At 48.2% G+C, this 26,703-nt stretch overlaps 1 pseudogene; it reads left to right on the top strand.

Moving 5' to 3' along the window:
- Nucleotides 1–11,591, top strand: part of LOC149328418 (lipase member M-like) — a 58,964-nt pseudogene extending 47,373 nt beyond the window's left edge.
- The last annotated feature ends 15,112 nt before the right edge of the window (nt 11,592–26,703 follow it).

Raw genomic sequence — 26,703 nt, 5'->3', positions numbered from 1 at the left:
GATCGCCAGCCGTTTCATGTGTTATGACATTATTTTCGCCACGCATATGTGGCAGGTCTGACATACTCTACATCGTGCATACGAGTGTCAGTGCGATAATAGTTTGCTCTGGCCCAGTCACTGCACTACCATGTTCACGGTGGAAGTGCGAGAGAGAAATACCTGCTCTCATAGGCGAAAACATCTCAGCCACTTTCTCTGTTTAAGCAGAACACGTATCCTCCGCAACGTCCCTGTGCCTTCATATTGTCACCGATAAACGCAGCAAGAAGCGCGAAGCACAGCCGTTTTCTAGGATGAAGATCGCCGAACAGCCGAGCTGATCCAAGACAGAGAAGACGCTCGGCCACGCTCTCGGAGACAAGGTTGGGCCACCAGGTGGCGCCGGCATAGTGTCAGCAGTGTGGCATTGCCCCTCTCCCTTCCATCAGGCATCGGCTTGATGCCGCACGGGCGGGGAAAGAAATAATAATAAAATAAGGCGGAAAGTGAACGGCGCGAGTGTCTTCGTGAAGCGGAGCTAACGGGAGTAATACGGCTTCATTCGCGCCCCGTGGACTACTTCGGACGTCGGTTGTCGAGGGGACCCGACAGTTCCTTGAGGGAGCACTTCGTACGTCACCGCGCTGAGGTGGCGTAACACCTGGTAGGACGCAAGGTAACGGCGAAGAAGCCTCTCAGAGAGTCCTTGCAAACGGATCGGGCTCCACACCCAGACTTGGTCAGAGGGTGTGTAAATCACCTCCTTGCGGCAGAGGTTGTAACGCTTGGCGTCGCGTTGTTGTTGGCGCCAGATTCCTTGTCGAGCCACATGGCGAGTGGCTTCAGCGTCACGAGCAAATTGGTCAGCGGCCACGGCAGAAGGGGCAGGGTCCGGAAGAAGCATGGCGTCCAGCATGGTCAAGGCTTCGTGACCGTGCACCAAATGGAACGGAGTGAAGCGTGTCGTTTCGTGTAGCAGTGTTGTACGCGAACGTGATTTAAGGCAATAGCCGGTCCCAGTTCCCATGGTCCTCCTCGACATACATCGAAATCATATCGGCAATTGTCTTGTTAAGCCGCTCAGTCAGTCCGTTCGCTTGCGGATGGCAGGCTGTAGTCTTTCGATGGCTGGTGCCACTGAGACGAAGTACCTCGCGCGTTAGTGCCGACGTAAACGCAGTTCCCCTGTCAGTTAATACGACTTTAGGGCTCCGTGAGGAAGCACAACGTTGTGAATGAAGAAATGAAGCCACCCCGAGGGATCTTTCACATTCAGCAGCCAACTCAGGGAATGATGATCGCTCACAACTCGAAATGGGCGGCCAGACAATTACGGACGAAATTTCGTAACGGCCCACAGCACAGCCAGACATTCCTTTTCCGTGGTGGAATAGTAAACTTCGGTACGGGCTAAAGTGCGACTGGCATAAGCAATCACGCGTTCTAGGTCATCTTGCCACTAAACAAGGACCGCACCGAGAAAAACGTTACTGGCATCAGAGTGTAGTTTCGTGTCTGCCTCCTCGTCGAAGTGGCCATGTACAGGCGTACATTGCAGACGGTACTTGAGTTCCGTGAAGGCATTTTCTTGGTCCTGGCCCCAGAAGAAGGGTTCCGCGTCTTTCGTCAGGCGGGTCAGAGGCTCAGCTAGCTTGGAGAAATTATGAACAAACCGGTCATAATAGGCGCAGAGGCCCAAGAAACGACATAGGCTCCGTTTGTCTGTGGGCTTGGGAAGCCAGCTACGGCGGCCGTCTTTTCGGGGTCTGGACTAACGCCTGGAGCGCTGACAATGTGACCAGGAAACTTCTGGTCATGAAACGCAAAGTGGCATTTTTTCTTGTTTGAGAGAGACCAGCGGGGCGTATGGCCTCGAAAACAGCACGCAAACGTTTCAGGTGCTCATCGAACGTGTCGGAGAAGATCACGACATCGTCGAGATATACGAGGCAGGACTGCCAATTCAGGCCAGACAGCACGGTATCCATCATTCGTTGGAATGTGGTAGGGGCCGAGCAGAATCCAAAAGGAAGCACCTTAAACTCGTATAAATCGTCAGGGGTAATAAAGGCGGTCTTCTCTCGGTCGCGTTCATCCACCTCTATTAGCCAATACCAACTGCGGAGGTCAAGGGACGAAAAGTAGATGGCATGACGCAGGCGGTCTAGGGAGTCATAAATGAGTGGCAGAGGGTGAACACCCTTTTCCGTGACTTTATTAGGAGGCCTGTAATCCACGCAGAACCTGAGGGTGTCATCTTTCTTCGTGACGAGGACAACAGGCGAGGCCCAGGAGCTCGCGGACGGTTGTATGACGTCGTCAAGGAGCATATGTGTAACTTGGCGGCGGGTGGCGTCACGTTCTTTAGAAGACGCACAATAAGGGCGCTGACATACCGGTCTTTGGTTGTCAGCAACGATAATTCGTTGCATGGTAAGCGGCGTCTGACTGGCCAAGAGGTGCGGGTTTACGTTGGTCGGGATGGCTGTAGCCGTCGCCTCATCGAGGTCTGACGTCGTGGACAAAGAGCACTGCCTGGTACACTCTCAAAGCCCGTCAAAATAAGCGACGACCTCTGTCTTCGTAAGATGTTGCGGTTCACGGGTAAGGTTGCTGACTATGATGTCGGTACGACCGCTGGCAAGTACTACTAGGCCTCGGGCTACACAAACTTGTTCGCTTCAGCGATACCAAGGGTGCCGGTGCTGCCATCACACTCGACTGTGACGAATTTGCTGGCTCGCGGAAGGATCGTTATGTGGTCGTCAGCTAGCTGTTGGTGTCAACGGCTCGCCGGGCGGAAAAAGATACCACGAGCTCCCGAAGGTCGATGACTGCACCATACTCTTGAAGGAAGTCCATGCCCTGAATGAGATCTTTCGAACAGTCACGTAATACGGCAAATGAGCCAGTGAAAGTATGACCTCGGATCTGGATGCGGCAGGTGCAGACGCCGATCGGCGTCACTACATGGCCATTGGCGGTGCGGATCACGGGTCCACACCAAGGCGTAAGAACCTTACCGAGAGTCGTGGCGAGCTGACTGCTCATCACAGAAAAATCAGCGCCTGTAATGACGAGTGCGGTCACTTGACAACTGTCGGCGGCAACTAAAATTTCAGCAGGAACTAATCACTCGCAGAACGTCGGTGAGGTCGTCGGATCGGGTCGTCGCCGCCCGGGTCGTAGCGTCGAATCGTCGGGTGAAGGCTGTTGACTCTGTGCAGTGTCGGCGGCCCTACCCCCGGAGGACGCCGTCTTCAGTTTTCGCGGCGAGGAGACGTTCGTCTGAACTGACCAGAGGTTGAGGGCCGATTGGGCGAAGCAAAGCGCCTCGGGGATGGCGATCGCGATTGGCGCTGCTGCGAGGTCATCGGGAGCAGCACGTGAGCGGCGAGGTACTCCTCTATGTCCTGCGGTCTATCAATATAGCGCAGTTGAGGCGCGTCCAGCGGGAATCCTCTCAAAACCGTACGCCTGTACGAGCAATGCCGCAGAATATGGCCAGGCTCCCCGCAGTGGTAGCAGAGCGGGCGATCGTTGGACGTGCGCCACACGTGCGCTTTGATGATAGGAAGGCGCAGGTCCTGTTGCTGCTCGACGGGGCACAGGTAACGGTGGGGTGGTCGAGGTGGGCAACGGGGCGAAACGCCTGCGGTACGGGGGCAGGTCGGCGCCGGGCATCGCTGTAAGACAGGACGTGCGGCTCCGGTAGTGGTGCTGGTGGTGGCTGCATCGCTCGCTGGACTTTGTCATGGATGACGTCCCCTGTTGAAGGTATGCTTGCCGACGGAGCATCCAAGCAGAGGTGTCGCAGTTCTTCGCGGACAATGCCCCGTACAACCTCTCGCAGCGCCTCGTACCGGTGTCTGGCAAGGACGCGAAGTAGTGAGTGGCCGCTACCATCGCCCGACGGCCGTATTGGGCACTCCGTTCCTGCAACGAACGTTCCATGCTCGTAGCTTCCTTGGCGAAGGCGGCGACGGTTAGCGGAGTGTCGCGCATGAGGCCAGCGAACAGATGCTCCTTCACCCCACGCATAAGGTGCCCTGCCTTTGTAGCTTCGGGCATGGCAGGGTCGGCCCGATTGAAGAGGCGCGTCATGTCCTGTATAAACGTGGCCACGCTCTCGTTGGACTGCTGTGACCTGGAGCGAAGGGCAATCTCAGCATTTTCCTTCCGTTCGCTCGAGCTGAATGCGGCGAGCAACTCGTAGAGAAAGCTACCCAGTTGGAGAAGGACGCCTCGTGGTTCTCAAACCAAGTTTTGCCGAGTCGAGTAGTGCAAAATACATATTCATCAGTTTCCGCTCGTCGTCCCACTGGTTGATTGCGGCCATAAGGTCAAAACCGGCCAACCAATCCTCTACGTCCTCGAACCGGTCGCCGTGGAAGGATGGTGGCAACCGAGGTGCGAGAAGGACGAACGACGGAGCACTGACCTGTCTGGCTGCCAGTGGTGGACGGCATAGCTCTCACAGGCCTTGTCGGTGGCTCGGCTGTCAAACTCGGGTTGCAGGCCTCGCAGGCGACGGCTCGCTTTGTGGACGGGTGTGGCCTCGGCGCATTGGGGAGAAGCGTCACGGCTGTCGTCGGGGTCAGCGTACATGGGATGGTACCCAGCAAGGCTCCACCAAATGTCACCGACAAACGCAGTAGGAAGCGGGAAGCACAGCAGTTTTCTAGGACGAGGCTCGCCGAACCGCCGAGCTCATGCAAGACAAAGAAGACGCTCGGCCACGTGCTGGGAGAAAAGGTGCGGCCACCAGGTGGCGCCGGAGAGCGTCAGCAGTGTGGCAATATTGTCCCGCAGGGAGAACATCAGCGCGAAGGTGCGCCATTATGTTCCAAGCTCTCTGGGAATGCTGCTGATCGTGTGGCAATAGCCATTCTAAGGGCTCTGACGGCGATGTTTCATTTTTCTTTGGCCGGAATTTATCTACGATGGATCACAAGCAATTGTTTTTCTTTTTATTGCTTAAATTCGCAACACTCACGAAACTGTATAGTATTTTTTTTTTCGAATAAAAATACTACGCTTAAACCTCTATCCTCACATTCCTCGTCGGAAAATATTGGGTGATTTGCCCTTCATTTTCCTGCATCATGCCATAAACTGGATCGCCATGCAGTTGACTAAGCGTAACATCATACTCGCTCAGCCTTAATTGAGAGTTTTAGTACTGCGTTCGCCATTACAGCTGCCGCGTACGCTCGCTGCCATTGACGCCGCGAGTGAGTTAAATGGAGAAAAACATTTAATGCATAGAATAATTCGAGGTTAGTTGGGAGGGCCCTCATTCGAAAAGACCATTGGGTTTTGCTGCCGCTCTTGGCAGTAAACGCGCCAGTGCAAACGGCACAAGGTGCCTTCGCGTGGCGCCTCAGGGAAGTCTGAACATGCAGCGATTTAGAACAATTGATGTCAGTGGGATCATGTGACCACCGTACTTCGAATACTGATGCCACAGACGTCAGTTCTAGCCTTCCCACAACTACTTACTGAACGGTTAGTTATCTCTTCAGTCTCGTCTTCTAGATATTTGGGTATTCAGATTTCCAGCGTTGTGTAAAAATTCCGTTTAAATGCTCATGAAATTGGTGCGCTGCTTCCGGGGCAGCAAAAGCTGTGCCCTTTGTGAGGCTAGGTGGAGCAGGCGTCACATGTCTCATGTGGCGGCAGCCCTTTGTTCCAGAACGTCTACAACTTCCGGCCCTACAGTGACTGCGTGGCGAGGTTAACTATCTGAAAATTCTTGATGACATAGAAAGGGAACCTCCCTGTGAGCGTCCCTTCTATCGACCTTCGTTAGATTTAGTTCAGATAGCGGTATCGTTAATTTCTTCGCGTTCCCGCCAGCGGCCATAGCTATCTCCGTCTTTTTATATATGTACTGTGTTCTGGTTTTGTTTTCTTTTCTACTTGCGCGGCTTCTTTCCTGCCTTCTTGCGAGAACAGTTCTCGAGAGGAAAGTGATACAAAAAGAGGAGCGCCGGCCGCTGAAGGAAGTCATTCATATTCCACCTCCGAATGGTTATTTCCGAATAAGTGTATCCAGTACTTCTAGGGAAGGGGCGAGGGATGGCGTGAGGATCTTGTCTTAGAAACTTGTAGATCACCGAAATCGTACCTATTAATATGTCATGTTCTCCAGAAATGCTCGTTTGAGCCGATGATGTCGCATCGCAGCGGCTTTCTTCGGTAGCGGGTATGAGGTGGCATTCATAATGAGTGCTGCCTTTCTGATTGGTTGGGCGTTCAGTTTGAATATTGTTGCCGTATACTCGAGAAACCGATGCAAAATATTATGGCTCCGAGCTTTTCGGATCCCACAAAAACTGGAAAAAAGCAGTGAAAGCGAACAAAAGCCATTAAGAATAACGCTATAGGGCGACACTTTCGATTTCGCTTCAAACCTGTTCAAACCACACCAAGAAGGCAGCGGAACAAGAAAAGCCAGTCGAAAAATCTTGCTTAAACATGTGAACACAAAGGCCGGACAGGAGACGGAGGACAGCCGACAGCCTTCCAATCCTACCTGGAAAGAAACATCGGGGAACTTCCATTGGTGTCAGTCACTATTTCCCTGTTTACGGCGCCACGTACACGGGGGGACGACATCGTCAAATTCGCGGCTGTGGGCTGCTCCGGCAAAACAGGAATTGCATGCAAGCCTCTGTTGCGCGTGCTCTAGGCGCGATTCGATTGGTAGCGCCCGATGTAAGCCCTAGGGGAGTGAAAATTTTTTTCATCTGATCTTTTTATTTGTAAGTTACAAAGCGGAGTAACCTTCATTTGCGTGCTTCGATTTCGATAACTCTTTTTTTTCACTGGTCTCTGCAACTCATGATAATGAAAATCAATAATGTGAATGATATGAAAAATTCCTTTTAATTGGCCTTGCAGCGAAGTTTATTGGACTGATTATTCATACAAAGGGACCATAGTCCCTCACAAAGACAAAAACACCAAGGCAGCGACTAGTGTCGCTCGGTACAAAAAAGCTATGAAACAAGAACACTAATTGAAGCTGTTGTACAAGCCGCAGCGTTTCGGGTATTACGCCATGGAGTTTATACAAAGGACATCGACAGCGTGCATTTGCCCCATAGCGCTGTCGTCTCTTTCTTATACCGGGTGTTTTTTTTTAGAAGGTCCAAGATTTAAAAAAAAAGGTAAATTGCTTTATATTTATTTTAGCACTGGGGCTATACTGGAGGCTACGGCGGGCGCCAGGCAAGAGGAAAACCGCTTTAATTAGTTCGCTGATTAACTAAATATGTCAGTAAACTTTTCTAATTTTTATTTTAGTGGTTATGTTGTATTCGCAGAATTGGAGATCGTCCTCGAAACAGTCCAACCGAGAAAAAACAATTTCAATAAAAATTTTGCACGCACATTACGAGGCGCGAAAAAGTCACCCTGGTAGGCATCTTCACACCGTAACTCAGCGGCGGTGAGCGCCTCTGACGTAATTCGCTCCGCCCTGCGCTTTGCGTCACACGGCTGATATCACCTGAAGCCCGGACGGGCGGCCTGCGCTATCGTTGCTTGTTTCGCTCTGCTTCGCGGCCTCACGGAATGCCGCGTTGGAACAAAAACGCATTGACACAAAGCGCAGGGCGGAGCGAGCTACGTCACAGGCGCTCACAGACGCTGTGTGACAGTGTGAAGCTGCCTACCAGGGTGACTTTTTCTCGCTTCGTAACGCGCGCAAAAAATTTTTTCATGAAAATCTTTTTTCTTGGCTGGACTGTTTGGAAGACGATCTGCAATTCTGCTAATACAACATATCCCCTAAAGTAAAAATTACAAAAGTTAATTAGCGTATTCAGTTAATCAGCGAACTAATTAAAGTAGTTTGCCGCTTACCTAGCGTCCCCAGTAGCCCTCAGTATAGCCCAGCATTGAAATAAATCTAAAGAAACTTAAATTACCTTTCTTTAAAAATTTTGGGCCTTCTACGAAAAACACCCGGTCAGCGTGTCATGGTTATTATGGTCCTGCATGACGAAGTCTGGTGGCAAATTGTATGCTGCACTACATTAATCGTTTGAATTTCAGTGCCATAGACGGAGTACGAATGTCTAAAAATAAACAACTTTTTCTGGTCCATTAGTGATTTTCTGTAAATCGCATTACCAAATAAACAGGAAAGGTTCATGTTGCTATCCCTTCAAGAGGTGGCCCCGTACGATGCCACAATTTACTGCAAACCTGATTCCACTCCCAAAGAGTGGTGTAGACTACCTAAGCATTGTCTAAATCGGTTTAAAAATCATTCCACTCAATGCGTGTGGTCATTGCGTGCTTTTTCTGACCTCTTCCACTCTTGTACCCGGTTCTAACAGTCTGAAAGCTGACTATGCCGAAGGTACTAAATTCTAATATCATGTAGATTTCTTTAATGTATTCCTACTGGCTGTTTCTATGTCCTCACTGCTAAAACAGTCCAATAAGTGTAGCGTTTGTTAACTAGCCCGCGATTGCCCTGTGACCGGAAACATTGGAGTTGTTGTTTGGTATTCCTTGTATCTCATGAAATAAATATGGCTGTTAAAGTAAATGAGAGTCTCGTCATTTACAAAAGGTTCCTTTCAATATAGACGGACACATTGTATCGATGCATGCTGTGCCCGGATTCGGATGGAGCCAAGCAGACATGTGCCGGCCCGTCCGACATTTCACCCGAAATAGTGGGGAATCTGCGCGTCCAGTTTTACGAGGGTGAAACGCATGCGCAAAATGAGAACTAATTTTTTGTTGTAGTATTACGCTTTGACGGCAATTGGAAACCCAGCTCTTCAGTAGTGGACAAAATAAATGCAAAACAATTTTTTCAATTTAGAGTTCAGCCTTCTTTCACGGGTAAATCTTGCTATAATAGAGCGTGCGTACTTGTGGGGAGTAATCTGCTGACTTTCCTTCAAAGTTACTACAAAAGCAATAAAGAAATGACAGCTATTTACCCGTCTCAATAGACTCCCAATTTGCCGATAGGTTTTCGTGCTCGCTACAAAAAAAAATTTTTTTTGCTCTTCAGATTGAATAATTTCCGCACCGCTTGTCGTTACCGAAGGCGGAAGAACCACTAGCTTTAGAAGATGTGTACAGAACCTTCATATTTCACTGATTGAGGGGCCTTTGAAGTACTAGAACACAAAGCGCACCATAAGTTTAAGTTCATTGATGTTTAAGTTTAAGGATTTGCGCTTAACCTAAACGCCGGGAATGTTGTAGGTATGATTTTTATATAACAGATTTCAAGCCAAAGTGGCACTAAATACTTCTGAAGTACGGATAAGTTCCTGTAGCCGCTATCATTAAAAAAGAGCTAAATTTTATTAAACCCAGCATAGCCTGCTTCATCTCCGTGCGAAATGGCTAACCAAAAGCGAGGAGCGTTGGATCCTTCGCTTATATACCAACATGGTACTGTTCCCGGCAGTGTTGCAATAATTTAATTTGGCTTTTAACGTACAGTGCCTATTTTGTCGGTGTGCGTTCTCGGACGTGTACCACACGGTGTGTGCATGCCCCTGAACCCCGCTTATCCCCCTTTACCCTCACCTACACTTGAAAGGTGGGAGGCTGTCCTGCTAGGCTGCCAACAAGCTCGCGTGAGTAGGGCCCGAGCTTCTTCGGAAGCCACAGGTGTCTCGGACTAGGGACCCCTTCTAGAATTTCTAAGGGGCTCGTCTTTAAGGCCGGTCCCCGCTCTCAGCTTTAAATATTAGCTTAAATAAATGTTTTCCACCACAACCACCGCCTTTCTGCCACAAAGTTGTTACTGTCAACGCATACAACGTACATCTGGCACTAGCGCCACGTAGCTTAAAGCCCGACTGAGGTGTCCACTGTCCCATCAGGCCAGTTATGCGCCTTTCCCTTGCATTAGAAGCTTCCGCTCTTTATCGGTTTCGGCTCCACGTTTAGCGCGTTTACGCTCACTATGAGTTGCTAAAACCCTCCCAGAACGCATGATCAGACATGGCCGGAAGTCTGCGAGCACCCACTCTCGAGGACGTCGGCTCCGGCTGACTTGCTTCGTGCATGACAAGGCACTGAATAGGCCGCGCGCAGCGGTCCTCGCAGCGGCCGGTGGTGGTGGAGAAACATTTATGTAACCATAGGGAAAGTTGTTGGGGGTCACGCCTCGGGAGGAATGACCGCAAAGGGTCACGCCCTTATAACCGCTAGGTTGGATGTCTAGTCAGGCACCCATCTGACGGTTGCCGCAGCCCGGGCGCGCATCGTTAAGGCCCTTTGGGCATTGAGGGTGCAGCAGCCGAACATGGTTGCTCCCCAGTCCTCTCGGGTGGGGTTTGGAATAGAGGGTAGTGGTGGGTTCTGCTTGCAGGCCCAAACCTTGTGGCAGATGTCAGACACCTCCCCACAGTGCGAGCACCGCCCGTCCAATTGAGGATCGAAATGCTTTAGAGTTGCCGGGCACATCATCGTGTTAGTGAGCAGGCGCAGTAGTACCCACTCGTTGGCCTTCCCGAGTCCTTTGCACGGGGTGGGAAGAGCTTGGTGCGGGGATTTGAAACAACGGCATTTTTCCTTAAAAGTCTAAACCGGAATGAAATCGGAGTCGTGGTCGTCATCGGGTCACGTGGGAAATGCCCGGAGAGAGAGCACGCGGGTGGCGGCCTCGGCTACATCGTTTCCGTGGAGGCCTTGGCGACCTAGAGCCCAAACGAGAGATCGGAGCGCGCGATCCCAGTCTCGGCTACAGTTTTTTTATATGCGATAGGCCAGGGAAGTATCCCACCCTTGCCAGACGCTTCGACAAGCCCCTCGCGAGTTGGTGTTTATGTATTAGGAGTAGTCGGAGGCTGCCAGGGCGATGGCAACCTATTCTGCGTGAATAGCTGACTGGGCACTGAAAGTAAGGGCGTCTACTGTTTTGACCTTGTGAACGACCGCGGCCGTGTACCATCCCTTGGGGTCCGGGCCAGAGGCGTCCACCTATAAGACTCCTGGATTGCTCCCAAAATGGCGGTTGAAGGCTTCCACCTGCGCCAGGCGCCTGCCATTATGGTACTCTTTGGACACGTTGGGGGGGAGAGCCCCCACGTAGAGGGCGCGTCTCTAGTGCACGGGAAGGCAGCATCTCTCCTCTGTGAATTGGGTGCGCTGGATGTGAAGTCGGGCCAGAAGGCGGCGACCCGACCTTGCCTTTGTGAGTCGAGTGTATTTATTGTAGGGGTGGCCTTCTTGAACACCATCAAACATCCGCAAAACGAGAAAATTGTCCGCGCGTTCGACCTGAAAGGAGCGTTAGACAACGTAACTCACGAGGTCACACTCACATATTTCAGTCAAACTCACTGCAGCATGAATAGCTTCAATTACGTGAAACAATTTTTCATGGAGAGACTGTCCTACATCTGAATACAAGACCAAAACCACAGACATTTGCTGGTCGGCACGAGGGCACTCCACAAGGCGTGGTGCTGTTCCCACTGCTATTCAACATGGCCATGATGCACCTACCTGCCCTGCTGGGAGCGCTGGAAGGGGTCCAGCACGCTCTGTACACCGACGAAATCATCCTCTGGGCTACGCAAGGACGCCTGGGAGCCTGCAAGCGGCCGCCAGCATAGTGGACCGCTATGCCCGATACTGTGGTCGGCAATGCTCCCCAGAGATATCGGAATTCGCGCATCTGCGCCCCTCGCGCACATGCTCGACCCAAATAAAAAATTCAGGGGGCACTTTGACTGTCTAAAGTGGGTATGGCGGAAGCGTTTTCCGCACCACCTTCGCTGTTTCTGTGGCACCGGTGGCGTCACATATAATTGAGTACTAATTACTAAGTGATGACAAATCACTAATTAATGGTTAATTACTGATTAATGCCTGAATATTAATTAACTGCTAATTAATGACGCTTCAGCTTCGCCTTTAGGAGTGGAACGTGACAGCGCATTGTAGCGCTGCCAGGGAGTCCACGGAACACCACCCGTTCAGCGCGATGCCTTGCCCTTTGAACGCAACACTTTTTGAGGAAAAGAAATGGCGCAGTAATTCTCTGTCATCTCGGTGGACACCTGAACCGCATCGTAGAGGAAGGGAGGAAGTGGGAGTGAAAGAAGATAGATAAAGAGGAGCCGTAATGAAGAAAATGAAAATTGTATATTAGGAAAGGAAATTACACAGTAACTGTCTCACAAAATTCAGGGGGGCACTTTTTTGACCTAAAGTGTGGTCACTGATGCCCCTAAGAGTGGAACGCGACAGCGTCTTGCAACGCTGCCAAGGAGTCCATAGAACGCCATCGCCCATTCGGTTCTATGCCTCGCTCGTCAGTAAATTGGTTTTTTGAGGAAAGGAAATGTATCTGTCTCTCATTTGTCGGTGGACACCTAAACCTCGCGGGAAGGGAATGGAGGAGGATGAGAGTGAGTGAAGACACCTTATTCACTAGACGCGCCTTTGTTCATTCCAAACCATCGAGCTGGCATGGCGGAGCTGGCATGGTGGCTGGAAGCGAGGAGTGCTGTAGCCATGTAAATAGCCATGTAAATAGTCACATATGTTGTAATGCACTGTATTCCCACGCCTTTGAAGGCAATAAAGAAAAAAAAGCTGGCATGGCGGAGTGGATAGCATGCTCGTCTCTCAAGCCTGAAGACCGGGGTTCGATTCCTGAGCTCGACCAATTTATAATCGGTTTTATTTATTTATATGGCCTGACTAGTAAAGGTAATTACGCTAATTGGGTAATTAAGCAATTAACTAAGCATACGATCCCTTCAATTGGTTGCATGGTTACTAGCCAAAGTACAATTGGCCCCGTTTGAAATTCGCGCACTGTGACGTCACGACCGTTTCCACCAATTGAAAAGCGTGACATTTTCTGTCGACAACTGCTGCTTACAACGATGAGACATTAAAGGCTTCCGCCTTAATATCTTTTGCGACGGGATCCAATTCACGAATCCAAGGAAATCAGAGTCCTCGGACTCGTCATAGACAACCTGCGATGCTACAACACAACACTCGCCAAGCTCCGACAGGTGGGGTACCAAGTGGGCCCCATGGTCCGACGGGTTTTCATCAAGCACAGTGGGTAACGACGCAAAGACGCCTTGCGGCTGGTGAACGCATTCGTAACCAGTCGAATCTTGTATTCGACTCGCACCTGCGGAAGCAGAGGAGGATGGCCTCGAGGACATCCTCCGTAAAATTGTGAAACGAGCGCTGTACCTCCTGGTGTCTACCTTTACCAGCCATCTCATGGCTCTGGGGTGGTATACACTTTCAGGGATCCTCGGGAGGCTCACCTCAACAACCAGCTGTGGTACGTCACGTGGTTGCTTACGTGCTCCGTTCTTCCTGCTGAAGGTTTGTATTGCGAGGGGTACATGGTTCCGCTTTGGTGAACGCGCCACTTGCGACCACATCTTATGCAATTTTAGGAAAGAACCGCCCCGAGTGGGGCTAGTAAAAATGCCTTTTTTCGAGTGGTGGGAGGCTGTGCTGACCAGCTCAGACCCCAAGAGGCAAGTCTGGGCCGTCGATTGGGCCAACCAGGTTGCCAGCAGTCATGGACTAGCGGCCATCTAACAAACACGGCTCTCCGATCCCGAAGCTCTTTATGATGAAATAAAATGGTTTCAGTCCAGTCCAATCCTGCCGAAGGCCATTCGTGCGTAAACAGCGAAATCGGAGCCGTTAGGCTAGTAAAGCTTCCGCTTAAAAAAAAAAAAAAACATTGAGGCCAGCACCAAGGCCCAATGAAGAAGAGTGCTTGCTACACCAAATCCCGCTTATAATCTGCCGTGCCCGAGTGGAGCCAAAGACTCCGAGAAAGAGGGCGAAGGTAAACAAAATAAGGGGAGGTAATGACAGTGTCTAATGAGTACAGTGTGTTCTGTGTGTGTCTTGGTATCTGGGCGATTGGCACAGTGATCTCTGTCACGCCATCCGAAGTTGAAGAGGATTAGTTGAGTGAGGAGAGTGTTCCTTGGAACTTTGCTAAGTACGTGCACTTGTACCGTACTTACTGACGGGCAAAGCGAAGCTCCAGCAGTGGCGGAGACAGTTAACACCCTCTTGTCGGAGATATTTTGGATAACATTGTTGATCGCACGGCGTGATGTTGTTGGAACTGGAGAAAGAACGGAGAAGAAAGCACACGGGCTTCTCCACAGCCTCAAGCTGCGGCACAATAACCGTGGCGTGCAGCGAGATGATACTCGTACTTTGCTTTATGGGCATACGTTCGAAATCTACTCAGGATATGGGGATGCGATCTTGAAAGGCTGAGGATAATATCGACCACCTGGTTCTTCATCTCGTAAGTGCATCTCACAATGCAGGGCCTCTAGTAATTGAAAAATACTAGTTTTTTTGTTTTCTTGAGGAAAAGAAATTTCGCAGTAATTGTCTGGCGTCTCTGTAAGTACCCGAACCGAGCCGTAAGGGACGGGAGGAAGATGGGAGCAAAAGAGAGAGGCACCGCAAAGGAGGCCTCTGAATAATTTCGAGCAGGACCACTCAGAGGGAGAACCTGCAAAAGCTTCCACAGTCATATGAAGGGACACGAGAGGGCCTTTTACTTGATGTTAAAGACCGATAAATCGGCAATGCTCTTAGCCAAGCCTTCGCACATTATGGCGGTGCGGAAAAAACGCAGCTTAACTCCCCCATTACTGTCGATGAGGGTAGAGCAGAAATTGCCAGGATCAATCAATCAATAAATCAATCAATCAGGATGAACTGCAAATCCGCATCTGGTCTAAATGCGGTAACCAACGAGATTATGCGCAACCTGAATGACGAGCTTCTACACTCCCCAACTCAGTACATGCAGATTGCTGTTCGGAGCATTCAATTCCACAAACATAGAAAACGCCAGATATCATTTTCATTTCAAAAGCAGGCAAGGCCCTAAGCCTTGACAGGCTCAGACCAATTTGGCCCACGTTTTGTGTAGGTTAGCTCGTGAAGCACGTAGATCAGAGCCGCCTGAACAAGCTTATGGAGGGGAATGAGATGTACCCCCTACCATGATCGCATTCCGATCACAACTTTCTACGCAGGATATAATGGTTAAGCTCAAACATCGGATTATTGAGGCGCAAACGCGTGACACCAGAATATTTTTCGGACTAGACCAGGAGATAGCCTCTGATAACCTCAGACGCAATGCGATCTTGCAGAACCTTCACGAACTCGGGGTGGGAGCCAGCACCATCAACTATATATCCGCGACCTTCTCTCGGGTAGAAAGGCCTATTTTCAAGTGGGCGGTCTCCATTCGGATGACTTCTTTCACGGGAACAAGGGAAGCCCGCAGAAATCGGTCCTTTCTTTTCAACGTTGCAAGCTGAAACTTCCACACCGTGCTGTTCGTGCTGTCCAATAGCTCACCGCAATTTGATGTGAGCATCTGATCACACTCCCTTGCATTTTGAATGGCTTAATAGTGGAGATTTTGACAAGATTAGGTGCTTGGATAAAAATGACTTTCTCAAGTGTGAGACATTGGCACTGATTCTTGGCTCAGCTGCGTTTCACTCTCCGTCTCCTACTTTAACGCGGGGATGGCGTATTGCACCTGCTAAGCAACGGCTTGGCGTAGCAGCGCTCACAACTGTAAAACCCAATTGGAACACAGGGCAGAAGCATGTAGAGCGAAGTTTATATGAGGCTGAGAGGAAAAATTGGAGTCAGGTGCGACTGCTACTAGAGGCCTGGCATATTTAAAAATATTCGAACAACGTAAACAGTGCCCGAGGCCATCTCCCACCCGCGTACCAGCAGGGACACCACTGCGCCGTTCGCAGAATCGTAAACAACATCGTGCTGTAGCCATAGCCGCACGCCGCACGGACACTGGCATAAAAACTTGCTGCTGTTGGACTCAAGTCGACAGCATCTCTCTGCTAGTCTTGAAGAAAACAGCGCAGCAACAGGGACAGGAGAGAAGACGGGAAAGGTCCTGACTGGCAACTGAAGGTTTATTGAAAAGGAACATATGAAATATACTCTCATAACAACCAGGAGTAGGCATTACCTAAACCAGCAACACTGATAAGATGTCAAGTTAAGCCATGGTGGTCAAGATACAATTGTTCACAACGGCGGATGGGGTGATCACGCATGTGTCGCGGATTTTGTGAATATGAAACACCTCGCTAGTTTGTCTTAGTGATTGTAGAAGGAATAAGAATCGTTAAAAAATGAAGTACATGGTTCTATAGTAGCCCTTTAGGTGTTATACGAAATTTTTTGTAGTGTACGGATAGGTTTGAGGACAGGGCGCCTTGTAATGAGGTGGCATGTTCACGTTAGTGGGTATTCAGGCACCTTCCCGTCTACCCTATATAGTTCTTGCCGCGCGTAAAGGGAACACTGCACACCACACCCTTGGCACAAGAAACGAGCTTTCAGTCATGATTTACTTGACACGCTTTTTTGTTTTTCCACTTTTTGTCTTTTTTTTTCTCCACTGGTTTTCCTCTTAACCGTGGCGCAAATCATCCCCGACTTATTAGGTGCTGAAAAAAGTATGTCTACCACACATCTGCGGCCTACCTGTTTTAAACGGTTGGAGAACTGGTGAACGTAGGGCAAGACAGCAAATTTCTTTTTTTTTCTTGACATGAATGCGCTGCCATCTCGTGCCTTCAAGATGGCTTGATCTTTTTAAGTATTTTATTTTTTGCATGTGTCATAGCAACATCCGGAAAGCCTGCTTACCTCAGCCTCTGAACCTGCTTCTTAAAACTGACTGACAGCCCGAACGAATGACCTTTATTCACAGAGCCTAAAGAAGGAATAGCTGAACCGCAATTGACTATCTTGGAATGGCCAGAACATTAACTGAGCAAGGGCGTCATTGACCTCTGCAAGACAAGCAAACATGATCTGGCTTTAAAGCTAATCTTATATCAAGGAATTGTAGCTCATACCATTGCGGTTTTTCAAAGGTGAATTTTAAGCCTTGTCCGAAATCATTAAAAATCTTTAAAATCCTCTCTATCTGTCACTGTCTATCTGACATTTCATATTCACAATAACCGCCACAGTACCATAAAAACCCCATTCCTTCCTCGTTCATGACTGTGAGCAACTGTATCTTGACAAGCAGGCCATAAGATGACATCTTATCGCTGTTGTTGGTGTAGCTCATGCGTGCTCCTGATTGTTAACAAAGGATATTTTTTTATGTTTCTTTTCAATAAACCTTCAGCTGCTACTCAGCGAATGTCCCGCTCTATCTCTTTGCTGTGCTGTTTCTTCAAGTTTGTACCAACTCGCTCAACTCACCGTTTTTCTACTAGTCATGTCACCTCTCTTCGTCCACAAGCTTTGTTAAACTTGGTTAGCCGCAACTGGATAAGTTGCGCAAGCCTATACTATTTATGGAAGAAATTTCGGCTCATATATTGTCTGGCCCACTACTGAGCCCAACGTAACTGCTGGTTCTGTTCGATACGCTTCATTTCAGCCCCTAACGGCTCATGTAGGGGGATGTTCTTCACTCAAGAAGTTAGGAGAACGACGCCATCTTCATATGGCGTCCAAAAACCCGCACCCATAATCGGATGTGTCATTTCGTGAAGCACAGGGGTCTCTTCATTAGTCCTCACCCGATTATGCTCCCGAACAGCGCTTCCTTGCACTTTGGGGGCTTGTTCAAAGGCATGTCGAAAGTTCTTTTTCGCAGCTCCTTTTAATAACACGGACACTGTTAGGGGATATAGAGAGGATGAGTTGAGCGTTATCGTTCGGCTCAGCTGTTGCTGTCCGCGTCTCTCCACGTTTCGACGTCCGTTTCGATTCAAGCAGCGCAGCTGAAGTAAAAAAAGGTAGTGCATAAACCTGTCGATTGCGGGCCCAAAAGCAGCCAACGCAACATTAATCGTCCACCTTTCCTACGTGTACAGTTTCCTGGAGGCACACAGAGTTCACTTCCATGCCCAGGAGATGTTGAATAGCTACTGAAAAATTCACCCCGCAAACCATATGTCGGAAAGGTGCCTCTTTACTCTGCCAGTTGTCTGTTAAAATTTACATTATAAAATTGACACAGTGTTAATCGATGTTCTGCTCTCTTCTCAGTACCAACTATCAAGCCGCGATAAACAGAATAAGTTTTTTATTTATTTCTGGCATTCTATGCTAGTTTGTTTCTTGAGAGTGGAGATTTTATTTCGATTCATGCGTATGTGCAATTTTTGGAGGTCATCAACATGGAAGACGGCACCAGGCACCAATTTCGATGTACCCCTCATACTGAGTGGAGTACTAAGGCCAAGCAGAAGATTCTCTAAACGAGAGTGGGTCGATGATACAACAGAGCATCGAAGCTATTTTTAACGCAGCTCAAGGCGCAAAGGCAAGGTCGAACTTCCTCTAGAGCTGGACTTGCTCTTGCGCCGTTTATCTTTCCCGAACAGGTCATTTATCTTTTCGTATCGACAATTCATTAGTGCAATTTGCGTTCTAATCAAATATACCTTGAAATTGCTTCATCATTTGCGACTAATGGGAATACAAATAGGCGAACTATACACTAGAAGGGATACACATGACGCAAAATGTCTACCAAGTTGAGGTAAGCATGGGAGTCATTGCGATACGACTACTGCGTTAGCGTTATTACCCTGATCACAAATTTTGTGTGCACTAATTTGCAGAAAGCATTCCGCTTCCTTAGGAGCAATGTGGCTACCTGAAAAGTGGAGAATTAAAGTGTTATGCTCCAATTCGTTGTCGACATATCTCTATGAACTGTTCGAAGCAGCGGACTTTCATCAAATGAATGATTAACTGTGAGGATTTCTGCAAAGAATTAGACACAACAGAAACTACAGACTGTATACTAAACTTAAGGGGCGAAGGCTTGTAGTCATTAAGGAACTGAGTAGTTTGAATGAAAGAAATGAATGTATAATGGGAAAGGCCTATGCGATCCCGTCGACGTCTGTGATGTCTACGCTGCCGCTTAATAAGCCCTTTCATGCATGGCTTTAATTAATTTCAGCGAAGCACATGGGAAGTGACTTTTGCAATTTTTAAACAATTACTATTGCGCGTATAGCTGTGGCAAAAACGTCTTTTGTATAACTTTTTGCGATACCCATTCAAAACGGTGCGCCTACATGCGCAGTGAAATTGAAGCACTGTAAAATTCTGGAATAAATAGTCTATACTTCGCCTTAAAACTGTTGCTGGGGGCGTGCCTGTCATCTCCGCAGTCGTTGCACCACTCGCGAATTCTGTCACATCATCATTGGATTCCTTTTGTTTTCATGCCTCTGTTTGAACATTTGCTTGTTGCTGTGAAAGTAGCCAGAATGGGGACAGTGGACAAGGCAGTGCTGTTTTTATGCTGCTTTAGACTGTCCATTCACCGATAGATGTTCAGTTTTAGCTGCAAACAGTGCACCTTCATTTCGTTCACAGGTGCCTGCCATGTTGGGATGCTAAATCATGCCGCAGACGGCAGGCAAACTGGTTGGTATCTTGGCGGAAGGCCCGATTCGGCCCACAAGGACCGATGGGACAAAATCCCTGCCGCTGCAATGCGATGGTCGAACAAAAGCTCCCCTGATGCACGCCGAAAGTGTTCGGTGTAGGCCTGCATTGTATTTCTGTAACTAACGGATAAGTGGCGTAGTCCGTGCAACGCATGTACTAAGCCGTGCAGCAATGCGCGCGCAATGGGCCACGGTTTGGGGCCATGCATACACACCGAACATTTACTGTAAAACATTTATGCACTCCTGTCTTCGTGTTTGTGTCTTGCCTTCGTTTGTCTCGTAGAGGAGACCGTCCCAGATATGACATGTGCAAACTACGACCGCTGGCTGAGCTGCTGCCGTCCCTTAGTATACAAGAATGTCGTAAAACATGCGCAATACAATTCAGGGACACCGCTGTAGACGGTACTTTTCTCACCTCGGCTCTAGCCGACTCATTGTGAAGACGATGCTCTGTTTGCCTTGCCGCGACGGAAGCGCTCACCTTGGACTCATTGCGCCGTACGAAATTGATCTTCCTCTTCTAATATTCGCATAACTGCAGCACCCTAAGGAAGACTGTTTGCTGCACATGCAAGACATGAGAAAGCTGAATTTCCTGGCTTCTGTAGTTCGAGCCTTGATATTTAGAGGGGCTCTGTTGAAATGACGCAGGATAAAGTAAATCCCATTCAACCGTTTTCGGCTCTATTCGGAGACTGCTGCGCCCTAAGCATTTCAGTTATTTACACGTTGCGAAAACTTTCCCATTGCACGTAAAACCACGAAGAGACAGAGGAACGCTGAAAGCAGAGCCTAGCTGGCAGAATTGTGGCTAGCGGCGGCGCCTCCGCGACCCGCAAAAGCAGGCAGGCAGGCTATTATCACTACAGAGCGCTACGACTACGAAAACGACTGCTCTCGGAGATGAGGTATTCTGAAAATGTTAGTAATGATTGTTATCAGTTTTTTAGGCTATCATGTGAGCCTTTATTAAAAGTTACAAATTTTCGCTTTGCACAAGGCTCCTCTCACTTGTCGTTTCAACGCAGTTTCGTAGTGCATTATCGCTGGCAAATTAAATAGGCAGCAAAGCGAATCATTACATAACATGGCACCAGTTCTAGTCTCTTTTCTGACGTATGTTGATGCCTCCTTCTCATTTCACAGCAGCAGATATTCGAGGTCATTTCCGTCTTGATTGTCTCATTGTACTTGTAGGACACCAGGAAACAAGTGATAAAAAAGATAAAAAAATATCAAGGTATGCAGCACACACGACGCTGAGTAAAGTGGGCTCGCAGGTGTGTCGGCTGTCTTCTCTACTGACTCATCGTATGCTAAGATGCCAGAGATTTACGACTATTCTCGAAGAATCAAAGCTGCGATCCCGCGGATCCAGAATTCTTCTCTAAGATTTAATGCTGAGAGGCCGCGGATCCAGAATTCTGTAATCCAAACCAATGCAATCCAATCCATTTCAATCCAATCCAATCCAATGTACTCTAATCTAATCTAATATAATGTAATGTAATCTAATCTAATCCAATCTAATCCAGTCCAGTCAAGTCGAACCCAATATAATCCAATCTAATCCAATCTAATGCAATCAAGGTGAAATGAAGGTCAATGGTGGTCACCGCCGTGGCACGATGGTGGTCACCGGCCGCGGCACGGCAAAGGCGTGAAAGTGCAAGTAGTATTGCTTTCGCAATAATAAATCTACATCAAGCTACACAGCGTAGCTTTCAAGCATGCAACATATGTGACCAAGCGCAGCTCTGCGAGTTGAGCGAGCTGGTACAAACTTGAAGAAAACAGCACAGTAACTGGAAGCAGAGATAGAGCGGGACATGCGCTGAGTAGCAGGTGAAGGTTTATTGAAAATAAATATAAAAAATATACTCTGTTAACAATAAGGAGCATGCATGAGCTACACCAACAACAGTGATAAGATGTCAAGTTAGGTCCTGCTTGTCCAGATACAGTTGTTCAGAGTGATGAACGAGGAAGGAATGGGGTTTTTGCGTGAGTGTGGCGCCTTTTGCAAATATGAAAAGACAGATAGACAGTGACAGTGAGGGATAGACAGCATTTTAAAGATTTTTGATGATTTCGGACAAGGCTTAAAATTCACCTTTGAAAAACCGCAATGGTATGAGCTACCCTTCCTTCATATAAGATTGGTTTTAAAGCCAGATCATGTTTGCTTGTCTTACAGAGGTCAATGACGCCCTTGCTCAGTTAATGTTTTGGCCATTCCAAGATAGTCAATTGTGGTTCAGTTATTCCTTGTTTAGGTTCTGCGAATAAAGGTGGTGCGTGCGGGCTGTCAGTCAGTTTTAAGAAGCAGGTTCAGCGGCTGAGGTAAGCAGGCTTTCCGGATGTTGCTATAACACGTGCAAAAAATAAAATATTTAAAAAGATCAAGCCATCTTGAAGGCACTAGATGCCAGTGCATTCATGTCAAGAAAAAGAAAAGAAATTTGCTGTCTTGCTTTACGTTCACCAGTTCTCAAACCGTTTAAGGGGGGATGTGGGGATCAGATCGCAAAAATCACGAAAAAAGTTGATTTTTGAAAAGTACACTTTTTGGCATCTCCAACACTGTTTTTATGTTCTACTGAAATATATCACCCAAAAATAAACTTTAAGCACTCCAAATAAATATATTTGTTGGCATCTACACATAGACAATGTGTGCTAGCTTAGAACTTTCAGGCTTGTTTTCTCGAAAGTTTGTTTTGAACTTAATATTGTTCGTGGAAAGCATAGCACAGCAATGCTTGGATGGATTTTTACCCCGTTTGTTTTGTTGTGATCACTGAAATGTGGTCTGCGTCAAGACAGTCTCAGATTTACCATTTAGGCTCACGTTTTCATCACATGGTAATTAGAGCATGATACGTTCTAAACATAAAAGAAGGTGCATGTTGTGTCCTTTGTAAAAAAGAGCAGAGAAATAAAAAAAAAATTAAGATAGTCTTGGCTTACACCACACTTCCTAGTAAATATTAAAAGCATTCACAGACCTGTAGCTTGTTTTTTTGTCATGCTAGGCTTTCCACAAGCAAGCAATATGGGGTCAACATATAAACAATGATAAAAGGGAAACTACTAAAGATGTCATTGTGAAACTTTTTATCTGACTGTTTGATGCTGTTTTAAGCCAGTCTGCCAAATTTCATCACTCTAAGTCGAAAAATAGAAATGTTTCCTTCGATCCCCTCATCCCCCCTTAAAACAGGTAGGCCGCAGATGTGCGGTAGACTTACTTTTTCAGCACCTAATAAGTTGGGAAAGATTTGGGCCACGGATAAGACGGAAACCAGTGGAGAAAAAGACAAAAAGTAGAAAAACAAAAAGCGTGTCAAGTAAATCATGACTGAAAGCTCGTTTCTTGTGCCAAGGGTGTGGTGTGCAGTGTTCCCTTCACGCGCGGCAAGTCCTATATAGGGTAGACGGGAAGGTGCCTGAGTACCCTCTCACGTGAACATACAACCTCATTAGAAGGCCCGCTGTCCTCAAACCAATCCGTGCACTACAATAAATGTCGTCTAACACCTAAAGGGCTACTACAGAACCATGTACTCCACTTTTTAACGATTCTTATGTCTTGTACAATCACGAAGACAAACTAGAGAAATCAGCGAACCGTTTCATATTCACAAAATCCGCGACACATGCGTGAGCACCCCATCCGCCCTCGCGAACAATTGTATCTTGACCACCATGGCTTAAGTTGACATCTTATCAGTGTTGCTGGTGTAGCTAATGCATGTTCCTAGTTGTTATGAGAGTATATTTGATAGGTTCCTTTTCAATAAACCTTCAGTTGCCAGTCAGGGCCTGTCCCGTCTTCTCTCCTGTGCCTGTTGCTGCGCTGTTTTCTTCAAGACTAGCAGAGAGATGCTGTCGACTTGAGTCCAACAGCAGTAAGTTTTTGTGCCAGTGTCCGTGCGGTGTGCGGCTATGGCTACAGCACGGTGTTGTTTACGATTCTGCGAACTGCGCAGTAGCGTCCCTGCTGATACGCAGGTGGGAGATGGCCTCGGGCACTGTTTACGTTTTTCGAATATTTTTAAATATGCCAGGCCTCTAGTAGCAGTCGCGCCTGACTGCAGTTTTTTCTCTCAGCCTCATGTAAACTTCGCTCTACATGTTTCTGCCCTCTGTTCCAATCGGTATTACAGGTGTGAGCGCTGCTACGCCAACCCATTGCTCAGCGGATGCAATACGCCCTCCCCGCGTTAAAGCAGGAGACGGAGAGTGAAACGCAGCTGAGCCAAGAATCGGTGCCAATGTCTCACACTTGAGAAAGTCATTTCTATCCAAGCACCTAATCTTGTCAAAATCTCCAGTATTAAGCCATTCAGAAAGCACGGCAGTGTGATCAGATGCTCACATCAAATTGCGGTGAGCTATTGGACAGCACGAACGCCGATCGCTCCCGTGACTGACTTCTTGTGCATTCGCAGTTGTAATCCCAGCCAGCGGCGAGATTTCCAGCCTACGTACCCTTTTACCCTTTTATTGGTCCGCTCAAAAAAGAGGTAAAAAAACATAAAAGAAAGAGAGAGGAAGCCTGGACCAGCAATGCTTTGCCACGCTTAACGCCAATTAAAAAAAAAAGAAAAATAACTAAATGTTCCAAAGAAGAAGAGAAAAAAAAATTAAGCGAAAAACAAAGCATTAAAAGAACTCATAAGAAAAGAAAACAAAAGTCTCATCATAATAAGTTAGACGCAGGCAGATAGCCAAAGCACAGCGTGCAGTCCGCGGAATAAATAAGAGAAAACCCAAGTCACTGCAAAGTCATTGTCACCGTAACAGTCAAAGAAAGCACTGAGCGTCGGCCACAAAATAAAAATCAGAAAAATAAAAACATAATCAAGACAAAAGAAAAAAAAACCGAAGTCACAGTCACTTAGCCAAGGACACAGTCACAGTCACGCAGTCAATACAGAGTCGCAGTCACACAGTCAAGAACACAGTCTCAGTCACAGTCACGCCACGACAAAGCCACCTATGCTCAATAAAGGAGCACGGGGCGCTCCGCTGCGCAAAGCTTGGGGAAGAGAGATTAGAGGAAAGAGAGAAATCAGCGTGAATAATTTCGAATTGTACTACTTATGAGGTGAACCATTTGAAGGAGAAGAGCACAAGCAGCAGGGTTTCGGAGAAGGGAGGGGCAAACAGATGGTGTGATGTCCGATGAACAAAGAGATTTTAAACGAGAAACTAAAGAAGCAGTAACGGAACAGTCCCGGAAGTAATGACGGATATTTTCACATAACAATCCACAGGAACAAGTTGAAGACGGAGACAGGCCAAATATTTTAAAATAGAACGGAAATCTACCATGCCCAGTAAAAATGCATACTACCTTCGATAAGTGTAGATTGGAGTTCAGTCTTACTGGTTCATGCATGCACAGTACCACCGCAGGAAAGTGCAGTCTTGTTTTAGATTGCGATTAGATTCGTATCTAGGTCTGCGCATGCAGGATCGCGTTCGTGTGAGCGGTCTCTCATTAGGCCAAAACTGGAATATTTGGCCAACACTGAGATGCACTGTTCAGCGCTGCTCGAAACACGAAAATAGTGGAGAAATGAAAGCTGTTTGGCGTAACGATAACCGACAGCCCCGGTATCTGGCGGGCTCACCATCTGGTAGTCTGGGATGATTACTGAGTCCTGCTTACAGTCAATCGCGAGCGCTTCCTGTTCGACTGTGCACCTCAACATTCCTTCCGATAGCCGCTTGGGCAGCGACAAACGCAGGACTACATTCTGAGGCATTGAAAGTGCGTGTATAGCTGATAAAAGTTCTTGCCTAGGCACTCTCGGTGTACGGAATAAACTTAGCTGCGGCTGCCGTAGACCGCCGAAGCCTATTCTTATAAAAGGAGAAACGGGGAAAGGAGCACCACCTAGAGTACCTCAGCGAAGCTATTCCCATTTACTTGCATCTCTACAACACAGTTCGCACTGATTCGCCACTGCTTATGGCAGTTAATTTTTTTTTAAGTCGAGTTTTCGCCTTAGGCGATAAAACGGTATGTAATGGTGGATGATGAGGATGCTTAAGTAACTGCGAAAAAGTGCGCTGATCTAAAGAATTCGAAGAGTGAACGACGATGTGGTCCCTCTTGCTTTATAAAGTAGACGCCATTGCTGTCGCGTATACCTCCAAAAGCCAAAGTGAAAATTGGTTTTCAGGAAAGGAAATGACACAATTACTGTCTCACATGTATCCCGGGACACCCCATTCTCATAATTACTCATATACTGATTGAGCACGCGTGAAGTGTTACGAAGCAAGATGCCCTGCAGCTGCAAAAGCCTTCAAAACGAGTATAATTCTCTACTCAACCCTCGACCTGCGCATGCGGAACTACGGCAAGGACCAACTCGATGTCATACACCACAGAGTCGTTAAACGTCCTCTTGACCATCCTATTCCCACATCCAACCAGCGTTTGTTGGACCTGGGGGTAGTCGACACCTACAGGGAACTTCGAGACGCCCATCTCCTCGATCAATGCACGCGCCTATCACAGACGCCATCCGGTCGCCGCATTCTTGACCGACTCCATATCGAAGACAGCACCAACTTTGAGGAACGCGTACAAGCGCCAGAGCCCTGGAGACGCTCCCTCAGAGTCCGACTCATTCCCCGCAACGTGTCAGACTCCGACCATAATGGCCGTCGCCAGGCGTGTGCGGAAGCACTGGAGAGACATTACGGTCGCAAACAACACGGGTACAAAGCGGGCATTGTCGGTCGCCACTGTGGGGGGTGCTTCACTGCGGCAGTGGTGCACAACACCAACACAGTGGCAGGACTCATGTTCCGCGCCTACAGCACAACACACGCGGAGGAAATCTCTATTGCGCTCGCCCTCTCTCTCCCACAAGTAAAGCACAACATTACGGACTATGAGGGGGCCTCTCGGAATTATGAGCTGGGTTTGATACATCCTATGGCCTGCCGAATTCTACAAAGTTGCCGTCGGTTGAGCGACTCTCCCAATTGCGACCTGATCTGGGCTCCGGGCCACCTGGGGCTCCAGGACAATGAGTTAGCGGATCAGGTGGCCCACGCGCTCTCTCCCCGGGCACTAACACACATCCTCTGGAAGCTTAATCCGAGGCCACCGCATGCCTTTAACGTAGGTCACGGGAGGAGAAACGGCGTGCACAAGGACCTCGTGGCTCAATGCTCAACTCGCTAG

The sequence above is a fragment of the Amblyomma mixtum genome, chromosome 9, assembly GCF_055824585.1.
Source record: "Amblyomma mixtum isolate Tamu chromosome 9, ASM5582458v1, whole genome shotgun sequence".
Lineage (NCBI taxonomy): Eukaryota > Metazoa > Arthropoda > Arachnida > Ixodida > Ixodidae > Amblyomma > Amblyomma mixtum.
The sequence above is the reverse complement of the archived record's forward strand: the minus strand, read 5'-3'. Positions and strand labels throughout refer to the sequence as shown.